The sequence below is a fragment of the Narcine bancroftii genome, chromosome 1, assembly GCF_036971445.1.
Source record: "Narcine bancroftii isolate sNarBan1 chromosome 1, sNarBan1.hap1, whole genome shotgun sequence".
NCBI lineage: Eukaryota > Metazoa > Chordata > Chondrichthyes > Torpediniformes > Narcinidae > Narcine > Narcine bancroftii.
In genome coordinates, this window is record NC_091469.1 from 14,241,221 (window position 1) to 14,254,072 (window position 12,852).

Genomic DNA, 12,852 nt, shown 5'->3' on the forward strand with positions numbered 1-12,852 from the left:
AGTATTGATTTTTTTTCTTGTTAGTAATTTTTTTTGTTAAGTTTTATCCTTTTTTTGTAAGTGGGGTTTTTTCTATTTTATTTACAACATTGTTAATTAATTCACTCTTTATTTTTGGGGGGGAGGGTTGGACTAATTTTAAATTAGACGATTAATGTTGTGTTATAATTATTGGGGGGGGTTAATTTTTGTAGTTTAATGATGTAGTATTCTAATTTTTATTATCTTATTTTTTATTATTTCTTTAAATGTAATTTTTATTTTATTCATGTTATAAAATTTTAAATAAAGTTAAAAAAAAACATTGTAAAAAATTCCCCTGTACCAATTCCATTGCCTCACTTTTGTCCCAATTTATTTTGTATCCTGAAAATTTTACACATTCTATCAACTGCTTATAAAGTCTAGGTAATGATAATTGTGGTTGAGTTAAATACACTAACACATCATCTAAAAAATAAATTAATCTTATGTTTGATCTTATTTATTACATTGTTGCTGCTCACCACTGTGGTGCCCTCCGGGTAGCGAGCACAACCAAAGGCTAGCAGCCCATGCAGCGGCACTGGCCCCAACAAGCGAACCAGCGTGTGAACAGCAAGGGCAACTTAAAGGCCAGCGACTCTAAAATGGTACTGGCATTGCTGAGCAGCCAACAAACAGGGACAGCATGCGGGGAAGAAGGGCATCATTATGCAGGAAAGTACCTACATGCGGGAAACCCGGTTTTGTTATGTATGTTGTGACGTCAGCCAAGGGGTGCCACAGTGGGAACAGTGGAAGTATAAAAATCGGGCCTGAGCCCTGATAAAACTCAGAGCTTAACCTCACCACACTTCGTGTGTGTGTCTTTTGAGTAGCACACCGTTACAATTGGTAACCCAATCTAAACACAGCGATGAGTGAACAGGCATCAGTCAACATGCTCACTCTCAAGCTGCCGACCTTCTGGACGAATTGACCACACGTGTGGTTTGATCAGGCTGAGACTCAGTTACAGATCAGGCAGATCACAGAAGAATTCCCCTGGTATACCACGTGGTGAGTGCCCTGGACAGGACACAGCAGGCCAGATTCCCTATTCAGGAGCACCCATCAGAAGGTCCGTACACCACCTTCAAGAAATAGCTGATTGAGATCTTCAGGCTCTCAAGGCATGAGAGAGGGGCACATCTGCTCCACCTGGACGGGTTAGGGGACAGGCCCCTCTCAGCACTCATGAATGAGATGCTGGCCCACCTGGGCAAACACGAGACCTGCATCATGTTTGAACAGGCATTCCTGGAGCAACTGCCGAAGGACATCCAACTGCTCCTGGCTGACGTGGATTTCAGTCACCCCCAGAAAATCACAGCATGAGCGGATGTTCTGTGGAAACAGAAGAGAGAGTGCTCGGTGTCTTTGGGGCTCATCATTAAACCCTGCAACCAGACCCATGCAGAACCACCGAAAGAACAGCACCATCCCAGAGGAAGATATCCAGATGACCAGTGGTGTTTCTACCACTAGAGATGGGACACCAGAGCCCACTGATGGAGACCCAGCATGCCCACTTCAGGGAAATGCTGGAAACCAGCTGTCACTAATGACCAAGATAGCAGGCCACAAAGACAGCTTCCTGTCCATTTGGGACTGACAGTCTGGATCACGCTTCCTCATGGACTCAGGAGCAGAGGTCAGCATCCTTCCCTGTCAGGACAGGACACCAGGAACAGGCAGTCAGGCCCCACACTGAGGGCTGCCAACAACAGCACGATCTGGACCTACAATACCTGCAAGATCAAACTGCAGTTGGAAGGCAGCCTCTTCCCATGGGTATTCATACTGGCCGCAGTGGAACAGCCACTCCTTGAGGCACACTTCCTGCATGCCCACAGCCACCTAGTGGACCTCAAGGGAAGGAGATTGGTCCACTCTGACTTTTCAAACCTTCCCCTCAAAGACGCCAGGCTCCCAGCACTCCACCTGGACTCTTTACTGAGATTGGACAACAAGTATGCCAGGGTCTTGGCTGAGTTCCCTGTAGTGCTCTCCCCCCAATTCACCACTGTGATGCCCCGACATGGAGTACAGCACCACATCTTGACCCAGGGCCTGCCACTCCAGCTGGTGAAGGAGGAATTCAGGAAGCTGGAGGAGCTCAGTATCATACAGTGGTCAGACAGCCCATGGGCTTCTCCCTGCATATGGTATTCAAAGCATCCAGGGGCTGGAGACCGTGCGGTGACTACCAGCGGCTCAATGAGGCCACAACACGGAATCGGTACCCCCATGCCGCACATCTAGGACTTCAGGACACAGCAGAATGACTCTGCAGCATTCGTCAGCAGGCTAAGGGAAAGAGTTAGCAACCTGGCCCCGATTCCACCTTTCAGGCACGGACGCACAAGGACCAACATACCCAAAGACCTGCAGGATTGTAAGTATGTATTAATTTGCAGTGTTCCACATTGTCCGCTGCCATACAAGGCCACTTTTGAGCTGGAGGTCGGAGGTAAGATGGAGATCTTCACCACAGACAGGCTTAAGCCAGCACACCTGGACACGGCAGATCTGGTCAAGACACCAGCATCATGACGAAAAGGCAGGCCACCAAAGGGTGCAGAGACTTTGCATCCGGGGACCAAGGACCATAACAAAGACAAATCCACCAGTTCTGGGGTGGTTATGTGACAGCCTGCTGCCGCAGCAATTGAGCCAGTGTTCCGGGCAATGAGTACAACCAAAGGACAGCAGCCTTGCAGTGGCACTGGCCCCAATAAGTGAACTGGCAGGTAAAGGGCAAGGGCAGCTTAAAGGCCAGTGAGCTGAAAATGGGGCCAACGGACAGGGACAGAGCGGGGGAAAGAAGGGCATTGTTGCGCAGGAAAGTACCTGCTCACAGGAAACCCGCATTTGTTATGCATGTTGTGACATCAGCCTAGGGGGACCACAGCAGGACAATGAAAATGTAAAAGTCAGGCCTGAGGCCTAATAATACTGAGAACTTAACCAGACTACACTGCATGTGTGTGTCTTCTTTCAAGTAGCATGTGGCTACAACAAATCCTTTCAATTGTTTATCAGAACAAATCCTTTGTGCAAGGGGTTCTATAGCCAAAGCAAATAAAGCTGGAGATAAAGGACATCCCTGTCTACTTGATGTAGTTAGAGTAAATGATTGAGATACATGTCCATTAATTATTAATTTAGATATTTATATTAAGCTTTAATCCAATTTATAAAATTCAATCGAAAGCCAAATTTACTCAAAACTTTAAATTAAAAAATCCCATTGTTATCTATAAAAAGCTTTTTCTGTATCTAAAACCACTGCAATACTTATCTTTTTTCTTTTGTTCTAAATGAATTATATTTAATTACCTCAGTATATTTTCTGAAGTTTGTCTATTTTTAATAAAACCTGTTTGATCCATATTTATCAATTTAGCAAGATAGTCATTAATTATATTTGCTTATACTTTTGCTATAATTTTATAATCAACATTTAATTACAATATATGTCTACATGAAGCTGGTTTTAATAGATCTCTATCTTTTATAGGGATAACCTCATTATTTCTGTTGAAAAAAGATTCTGGAACAATATGATATTTAAAAGCTTGTTCTATTACCCTAATAAATAAAGGAATCATCAGATCTTTACATTCTTCTTAAAATTCAAATGGAAACCCATCTTCCCCTGGAGATTTATTATTTTGTAAACAATTAAGTGCCTTATAGACTTCTTGTTCAGTAAAAATGTTATCTAAATCATTTTTACTTGTATCGGTTAATGTTGGTAATATCATTTGTGACAAATAATCATCTATAATTACATCAATATGTAATGATTCAGATGGATATAATTTTTCATAAAATTCCTTAAACGTTTCAATTATTTCTTGTGGTTTACATGTCACTTCATATTGTATTGCATTGATTGTTCTAGAAGTCTGTTCTGCTTTTAATTGCCAAGCTAAAATTTGAGGTCATTCTCCAAGTTCATATTTTTTCTGTTTAGCCCGTAATATCATTTTCTCTGTTTTATATGTAAGCATTGTATTATATTGTAATTTTTGCATTTCTTTTTCTAACACTGATATTTAATTTTCTAATTTATTTATATCTTTCATATATTCTCTTTTTTAATTTTTAATTATAACTTATAATTTGTCACAATAAATAAGCTTTTAATGCATCCCAGAGAATAAACTTATCTTCTGTTGAATATATATTTTGTTTTTAAAAGAACAAAAAAATTCCCTTTTCAATAATAAAAAGTTTAGTCTCCATCTATATACTGAATGATTCTTTTTTTAGCAAATTCCACTTCAGCTAATACTTTCGCTATAATTTTATAATCTACATTTAATAAAGAGATGGGTCTATATGAAGACACTTTTAATGGATCTCTCTTTTTTTGGAATGACAGTTATAAAGCACTTGAACATGATTCTGGTAACTTCTGATCTTCAGTAACTTGATTCAACACTTCTCCAAATTCATTAGAAAAATCATCATAAAAGAGTTTATAAAATTCCACAGGGAATCCATCGTCCCCTGGGGACTTTCCATTAGGCATTTCCTGAATAGCTTCCTGAATTTCAAAATCCGTAAATGGAGATTCCAATTCCTGAACATCGTTTCCATCTAATACTGGTAACTTTAATTTAGATAAGTAAGAATCAATAAAACTATTATCCTGTTTCCCCTCAGAAGTATATAATTTCAGATAAAATTAATAAAAGTGGTCATTGATTTCCTGAGGTTTGTACGTAATTTTTGAATTCCTCTTAACAGCATTAATAGTCTGAGATATCTGTTCAGCTTTCAATTGCCAAGCAAGTACCTTATGAGCTCTTTCCCCAACTCATAATAGCATTGTTTAGATTAATGAATTAAGTGCTCGAACTGATAATTTTGTAAATTATTATAACGTAATTTCAACCTCACTAATGCAACTTGTTTTATCTTTGGTTACACCTTTCTGAAAATCTTTCTCTAACTCAGCAATTTTATTTTCTAACTCTAAATGTTCTGCCATATATTGTTTCGTAACTTTTGGAGAATAATTAATGATCTGTCCTCTCAAATAAGCTTTTAAAGCATCCCATATTACAAAATGACTATCCACAGAATTAACATTTTCAATCAAAAGTAAAGAAATCTACTCTTTAACAAAAGTAACAAACTCTGTTTTTTTTCAATAACATTGCAGAAACCTCCATTTAAATGATGGACGTACTACCTCCGAACTTACACAGGAAAAAAGTAATAATGAATGATCTGATATAACTCTATTTTTATATTCAGTTCATAGTCCTCTACCTTGTAAATATGCTGATACCAAAAATAAATCAATTCTAGAAAATGAATCATGTCTTGAAGAATAAAAATATAAATCTTTCTCTGTAGGATTAACTTTTCTCCAAATATCCACCAAATTTAAATCTTTCATTAATGCATTAATTAGTGTTGCCATCTTTGATTTCCTTATACTTTTTGGATTTCTGTCTAATAAAGGGTCGAGAACAAAGTTAAAATCACCACCAACTAAAACATTTTCATTATTTAGACTTGCTAAATATTTACCTAAATTGGAACAAGTTGATCTAACAGATTTTATTAAGAATATAAATGCATCAGACAATATATTTCGAATAATTACTTTGGTCAACGCATATCAAAAGCAACCTAACCATTTTCATTATTTAGACTTGCTAAATATTTACCTAAATTGGAACAAGTTGATCTAACAGATTTTATTAAGAATAGAAATGCATCAGACAATATATTTCGAATAATTACTTTGGTCAACGCATATCAAAAGCAACCTAACCATCAGATGCAGAAGAAGCTTTTGATAGGGTTGAGTGGGATTTTTTAATTTAAAGTGTTAGAGAAATTTAAATTTGGCCCTTTTTTATTGGTTGGGTTAAGGCTTTATACATGAACCCAATTGCTAGGGTGGTGACAAATGGACAGATTTCTTCACCATTTAAATTGACTCATTCAACTTGATAGGCTGCCCATTGTCACCAGCCTTATTTGTGTTGGTTATTGAACTGTTAGCTCAGGCTATTAGAAAAATGAAGAAATTAGAGGGATGAGGGTTAAGAATGAAGAGTATAAAATTAATTTATTTGCGGACGATGTGTTGGTATATTTGACGGAACAATTGTTCTGAAACAAGGGGGGGAGGAGTTCGATATTCAGCATGGAGAGACCGCATGTAGTGTCTGGATTTTAGGACCTTCCATTCTGCATCATGTTTGGGGGAAGTGGGCCTGAGTACTCCAGATTTTAAGGTGACTCAGGAAATCTAGGCCCAGCAACACAGAAGCATACAAACCTTTCAATACATACAGTTGGAATTTTCAAAATTCCCCCCCCTTTTACCATTAAGTGTACAGTACAATACCCCTGAATAGTCGCCGAATACGATTGCAATGGTAGACCGTGGGGGTAAACCTTTAATTTGTACTGCCGAGCGTCATAGAGTTTATAAAGCTCTTAGTTGGGCCAGTGTCTATTAAACAGTCCGTCAGATATCCGTTTACCCTCACCTCCATGTTCCAGTTACTCAGCTGGTGGGGTTTCACTTGGTTGAGGACAACTGATGCCAGCGCTCCGGAGGCTGCATTGCTTTCCCTGTCGCCATTGTCTTGATTCAAAGGCCGAAGAAGTGGCATCGAACATGAGGAGCAGCAAGATGGCCATCATTCGCACCATTGCTTCTCTTCCAGTAGTGGTGATGACTGTCATTCCCACCTTTGCTTCTCTTCTGGTAGCAGTTCCTGCCACAAGGGGCAGCAAGTTCCTTTAACTCTTTTTTCCATCTCTTAAAATCTTTTTTGCATGTTCACCACTATTTCCTCTACATGTTTAGTTCTAACCTCTGATTTTAACATTAAAGCTCCGATTTGCTTTATTACCTTCATCATTGCCTTAATTTGCCTATCCAAATCACACATACTCAAAAACCTAACAGTTTTACCTTTTCTAACTTGTCTGCTGGCTCTTTCTAATTTTTCTTCTTCTTCATCCATTTCTTCTTCTTCTTCTGATTGTAAAACCTCCTCAGAATCACTAGAGTTTGTTTCTTCTTCTTGAAGCCTTCTATATCGGCTTCCTTCACCCGTTTTATGCACACAGATGCATTTTCCTCCGGAACCTTTGGTGATTGTTGGAAGTGGCTCGACGTCGGAATATCTTGCGTCACCCCAAACATGGACTTCAGGCAGTTTGCTACCTTTGGGACAACTCCTGGATCCATCTTTACGGTAGGCCTCTCTTTATCTTCTTGTAGTTTTTGCTGTTCTTCTTTTGAGCCAGCAGCAGATTTTTCTTTCTTTGGAGACTGATGTTCTCTGTTAGTTTAAATGATTTTTTTCCTCTTTCACTTCTAATTCTTTCTTTTCTAACACTTTTAAAAAACTTTTTTCTGGAGAGCTAGGTTCTCCAACGTGGCACCACGCCATCATGTGATACGCCCCCTGTGGATAGGATTGTTTAAAAAAAGTCAAATAGCATGCTTGCCTTCATCATTCGGAGCATTGAGCATCAGTGTTGGGAAGTCTGTTGCTGCTGTATAAAACTTTCATTGGGGCTACATTATGTGCAGTTCTGACTGGAAGGACATGGAAGCTTTGGAGAGAGTGCAGAAAAGGATCACCAGGATGCTGCCTGGATTAGAAAGGCTACGCTATGAGAGAATGGACAAACTTGAATTGCTTTCTCTAGAATGTCTAAGGCTGAGGGAAGATAATGAAATGATGAATGGCAGATATAGGGTGGACAGTTGGAATCCTTTTCCCAGAGTGAAAATATCAAATCAAGAGGGCATAGGTTAATGGTGATAGGGAGTAAAGTGTGAAGGATAATCCCCAAAGGAAAATGTGGAAGCAGGTATGATGGCAGATATGTTTAAAAGGCAGTTAGACAGAAACAGAAACATGCAAGGTATAGGCAGATCAAATCGGCATCAGGTGTTAAGGATTATACATGAGCTATGGAAATATGTGGAGCCATAGGCACCAAGTACAAGCGAGAACCAGGCTTCAATTTTTAAAAAATCTGTTCAAATGTAAACCACAAGCAGAGTTCAGTTTTAAAATTAAAGAAGATTTTTGTAAACATATGGCACCCTCCACAGAGCACAAACTTTTGGCCCAGAACAGGAGGCCAATCAAGAGACAAAAGAGCCAGAGAAACTCAGCAAGTCACACAGTATCTATAGGAAGCTAAGGGGAACTAGCATCTCAGGCCTGAGTCCTTCATCAAAGTCAAAACAAGTTTATTGTCAGCTGAATGAACAAGTACAACCCAATGAAAAGGTATGAGCAAATAGTAGGCAGGCGCCTGAATAAAAAGGTGGAGGGAAGAGGGGAAAGGGGAGAAGCACAGGCCTACAAGCAAGAGGTCATAGGTGGATATGAGTGGGAGGACAGAAGAGAAAAAAAGTAGAATGTAGCATTTCATGTAATCACAGGAATGGGTAGTGACATGGAAGCAACGCTTCATTTGAGAATTTCCAGGGGTCATCTACTGCATCTGGTACTCCCATTGCAGCCTCCTCTACATTGGAGAGACTAGACGCACACTGGGCGATTCTTTAGTTCAGGGTGGGATACCATTTTTAAAACTCACATTCCACCTTAAGAATTCCCTAAATTAGATAGATCATGGGATAGAATGGTGAAAAATAAGGGAGCAAAAATGGTGTTGCGGAGAAAGAATTTCACTACTAATACCAGGGTAACGCTTCGGAAGAGTCTATTAGAGCAAGATATCTCGGAGAGCAGTCCCTGTAACAGCCAGGGCTCAGTTCTGAACTATACAGTTGCACAGCTTGAATTTATACAGTAAACAAGTTAATTTGCAAAGTCAGCAGAATGAGTTACTAGAGAACAGGGGAAGGAAATCACAATCTAATACAACATATGCCCTTTCACCAGGGTCACGGGAAGTGAAGGTTTCAAAAACATTGTATCCCAGGAAGAACGTTATTTAGAGCTACTCTTTTGCAAGCCCTGGACCAGATGTCCTTATGGCTTCCTGCCACTGTTTAAGCACTATGTTGACTTGGCAAGTCCTTGTAAACAGCTTATATGTGAACCTTTAACCCTTTGTATCAGATTTTCTTCCACAGTTCCCTCCTTGTTGATCCAGAGATCAACATCTCATACCTAACTTCACTAAATGGATGTGTCCTTTTCTTCTAGCACTTTCCGTCATCTTTAACAACTTGTACTGTACCTTTCTTGCAGTTTTCTCCACTTGCCATATCAGCCGCTTAAGTTTTAGCCATAAACATATAATCAGGTGTAACAAAAGAAAAAGGGCAGCAAGCTTAATGACAACAGGGTGCTAAGCCAAATTAAGTGTACTACTGGCTTTGGGAGACAAACGCCTTAAGATATCCCACCTGTGATGGGCTGAGTGTTGAGTGACCTGATCTATGATTCGGATTAATTGTCCCTCCTTGTAGGTTAAATCTACCTTCGCTCGGCTCATGGGTGATCTGCTTATTGTCTCTAATTAGTGTGCTAAAGCGAGTATAATTAATGAGGGGTGCGAGGAGTTACTGTCGGTGTGCAAAACGATAATCTTCTACCTGCCTCCAGGTTCTCAATACAATCTACCCCTCGGAGGTCACACCACTCGTCAATCATGAGACAATCAATAACTATGTGTTACAAGTCAAAACATGTAAAAAAAATCAATACTGATCAAATGGGTCAATATATTCACTAGTGTCGTCCAAATGCTGGACAAGGCACATAGTCAAGTTCAATGACTACTCCTCACCAGCCCCCTGCACCCCTGACCAAGCAGGGCCGTTGTGTTACCAATGGGGCAGGGTGCTGTGTGAGTTTCTCCCCAGTGTCAGTGGGGAGGATAGAAAAAGGAATTTGTTTGGTCACCAACTCCTATGCTTGGGTTCTCTAGCTTAGCTGGCAAATGTGAGCACCCTCACCACCAACGTCTGTGAGCAGGCAGTGCAAGGTCATCCATCAGGTGCCAGAGCCCTCTTTTGGCTTGCGCATCCCATGCCTTGGCCTCATGCTTGAGCACTCCTCAAGCAGAGAGCCCAAATCCCTGTCACTGTGCTACCCAATGGTGAGGCAGGTATACATCCGGGATGTACCTGTGGTGTCTGCTTTTCTGGGCTGACATTTGACACCAGTGTTCTGTTCCTGCTCATATTCTCTTTCAATGGGTGCCCCAAGTGACTTTCTAGGATCCCTGTAATGATAGCCAGGAGGAGTCAGGACAAAAAATTAGCCAATTTAGTGTTTTTAAATAAAGGCTCCCACAGCCCCCACTCCATGAGGTGTTTTTCTGTTAATGGGAGTTTCTGGGGTGATGCCGTCATTGCAAAACAAAATATCAAATTCATCGTTTCCTATCATGGTCTGATCATTGACTGGTCAGCTCACAAACTCTAACTTTACATCCACATTGTGATTATGTATCTATAAATTTCAATTTCTCTGTATGTGCTTAGAGACATGCATTGTAAAAACCACAACTAAACATGCAATTTTAAAAAAGTTAAAGGCTTGATAAGATAGAATGTCCAGTGACACAGCTGTTCTCTTGCTGAATTTTTTTGTAATTCAAGACGAACTGTCTTGTTGGTCAGTTGTCCGTTCGGTGTCACTGTACAGGTGCTCGCTAAATCATAAACAACCCTGAGGAAAGTGTTGGCCGATGTCCTGGTATCAAATGGACTGTCGCGAGTGGTGGCACTAGGCGGAGGTTTTGTCCCAAAGACTAGCAGGACTCTGCACCCTTGGATCTTCTGCCAGAGATTCCATTCAGCACCTGCCTTACTGGCCAAGATTTGTAATTTAAAAGGAACACCTGCCTGGCAGAGGGCAAGGGGGCAGTGCTTGTTCAACAGCTTGCTTTGCTGTGTCAAAAGCTGCCTGTTCTGGTCCACTCAAGAATGTGGCTTTCTTATGGGAGAGCCTATAGGGTAGTTCAAGGAGCATGGTAAGGTGGGGTAAGTTCTGCTGCCAAAACTTTAGGAGGCCCACAAGGGTCTGGGAGTCTGTTTTATTTGAGGGGATGGCAAAATTCAAAGTTTCTTTCTTGACAGTCTCAGAAATATCTCTTTGGCCTGAGCATCATTGGATCCCCAGAAACAGGACATTCTGGTTGGAGCACTTCAAATTTTCAATATCAATGAGTGTTAGGTCTGCTTTGTTCATGAATGAGTGAGACAAACACCAGGCTGAGTCGAAATCAGGGTTCTTTGTTCTTTATTACCGGATTGTAACACTTGCGACTAACAAAGTTAGTCGGAGAATGCATTCTGCCGTTATCAGCAAAATGGTGATTTTTTATACCCTTGGATATGTGCTTAGAACATCATCATATCATTACTTGTCCAATGACTAAAACTGTTGCTATCCTTTCCCTGCTAGCTTCCTGCCTCTCAATCCATCAATGTCTCTCTTATCTTGTAAGTACAAGGATGCATTTACATCTTGTTACAGCCCTGTACATTCCCATCTCATGATGTTTTACCTTACAATCCCTCCTTTGTCCTCTTTAGAGGACAATCTCGCCCTGACTATGCTACCACCGCGTTACATTAGTTCGCCTATTATTGCCAAGCTCTATACGGGTTCTGTTCACAGGGCAGTTCGGCTGGTGGGCGAGGGCTCCCTCAACCCTCCTTTGCGTACACCCCCCATCCGTCACCCCGATCCCATTGCCCGTTTACAAGTTTCATCCCATTTGCCCCCAAGCAAAAAACTAGCTAACCCCCCGTACATTAGTAAATACCCAAGTTAACATATGGTCTACAATCTGATTAATAATGTTTGTGTTACAATCAATGTTATAATATTTGGGTTACAAGCAAGGTTAAAATTATATGTGTAACAATCTAATTCACAATCCCTCCTTTCCATCACATTCCCCTTCAGACTCCAGATCGATCTCAGCAACTTTCTCCGTCTCCTGTAATGTGAGATAGTCTTGCTCCACAGCCTGCACAGCTTGATATTTCGGAGGCAGTTCATCACGGTCAGCAAAGGCTTTCTCTATGGTCCTCGTGACCAGCGTTCGAATGCATGGAATACAACAACAGCCACAAGTGATAAAAATTGATACAGAAATGAACAAACCCAGCAAAAGTTGTCCTAACAATGTGCTCCATCTCCCAAACACTCCCTGTAATCAGGATAAAACAGGATTGGAGACTCCAGACTGGGCTTTTAATTCTTTCGCCAATGCCCTAAGTTTCGTTAACCCCTTAGTGAGTGATCCATCTGGCCCTGTGTTATTAGAGATAGAAGTGCAGCATAGATCTCCAAACATAGCACACACTCCACCTTTCTCTGCCAGGACCATATCAATCGCTATCCTATTCTGAAGTGTCATAAGGGAAGTTTCTGACAGTTGTTGATGTATTGCCTCAACAACGTCCCTGGTCAAATTTGCAAGGCGCTGGACATTATAGTGAATAAGGTTGATCCTATTAACATTTTTATTTACAGTGATGGGAAAAATTGCACTAAAAACAGGAAAGCTTTCAAACCCAGCTGCAATCTCATCGGCTAATTTAAATTCGTCCGGAATATTCCGGGCTTGGCCAATGGCATCAATCCATACCCCATCAGGGTTCCTTCCTCCCGGCCCCAAGAGTCCAACACTCCTCCTTTTCCTCCACAGCCAACTCTCTGTGTGGCGCAATTCTAGGGAATCCTCGTCTCCCTCCTGCCTTTTGACAATCAGCACTGGCGCATTAAGGGTTACTAGAGCACACCGACCATCCCAGTTAGCGGGGAGCCAGTTGTACAGCACTCTTCCTCCACAAAACTCATCTGTGTAGTCATTCAATCTGCTACAAGT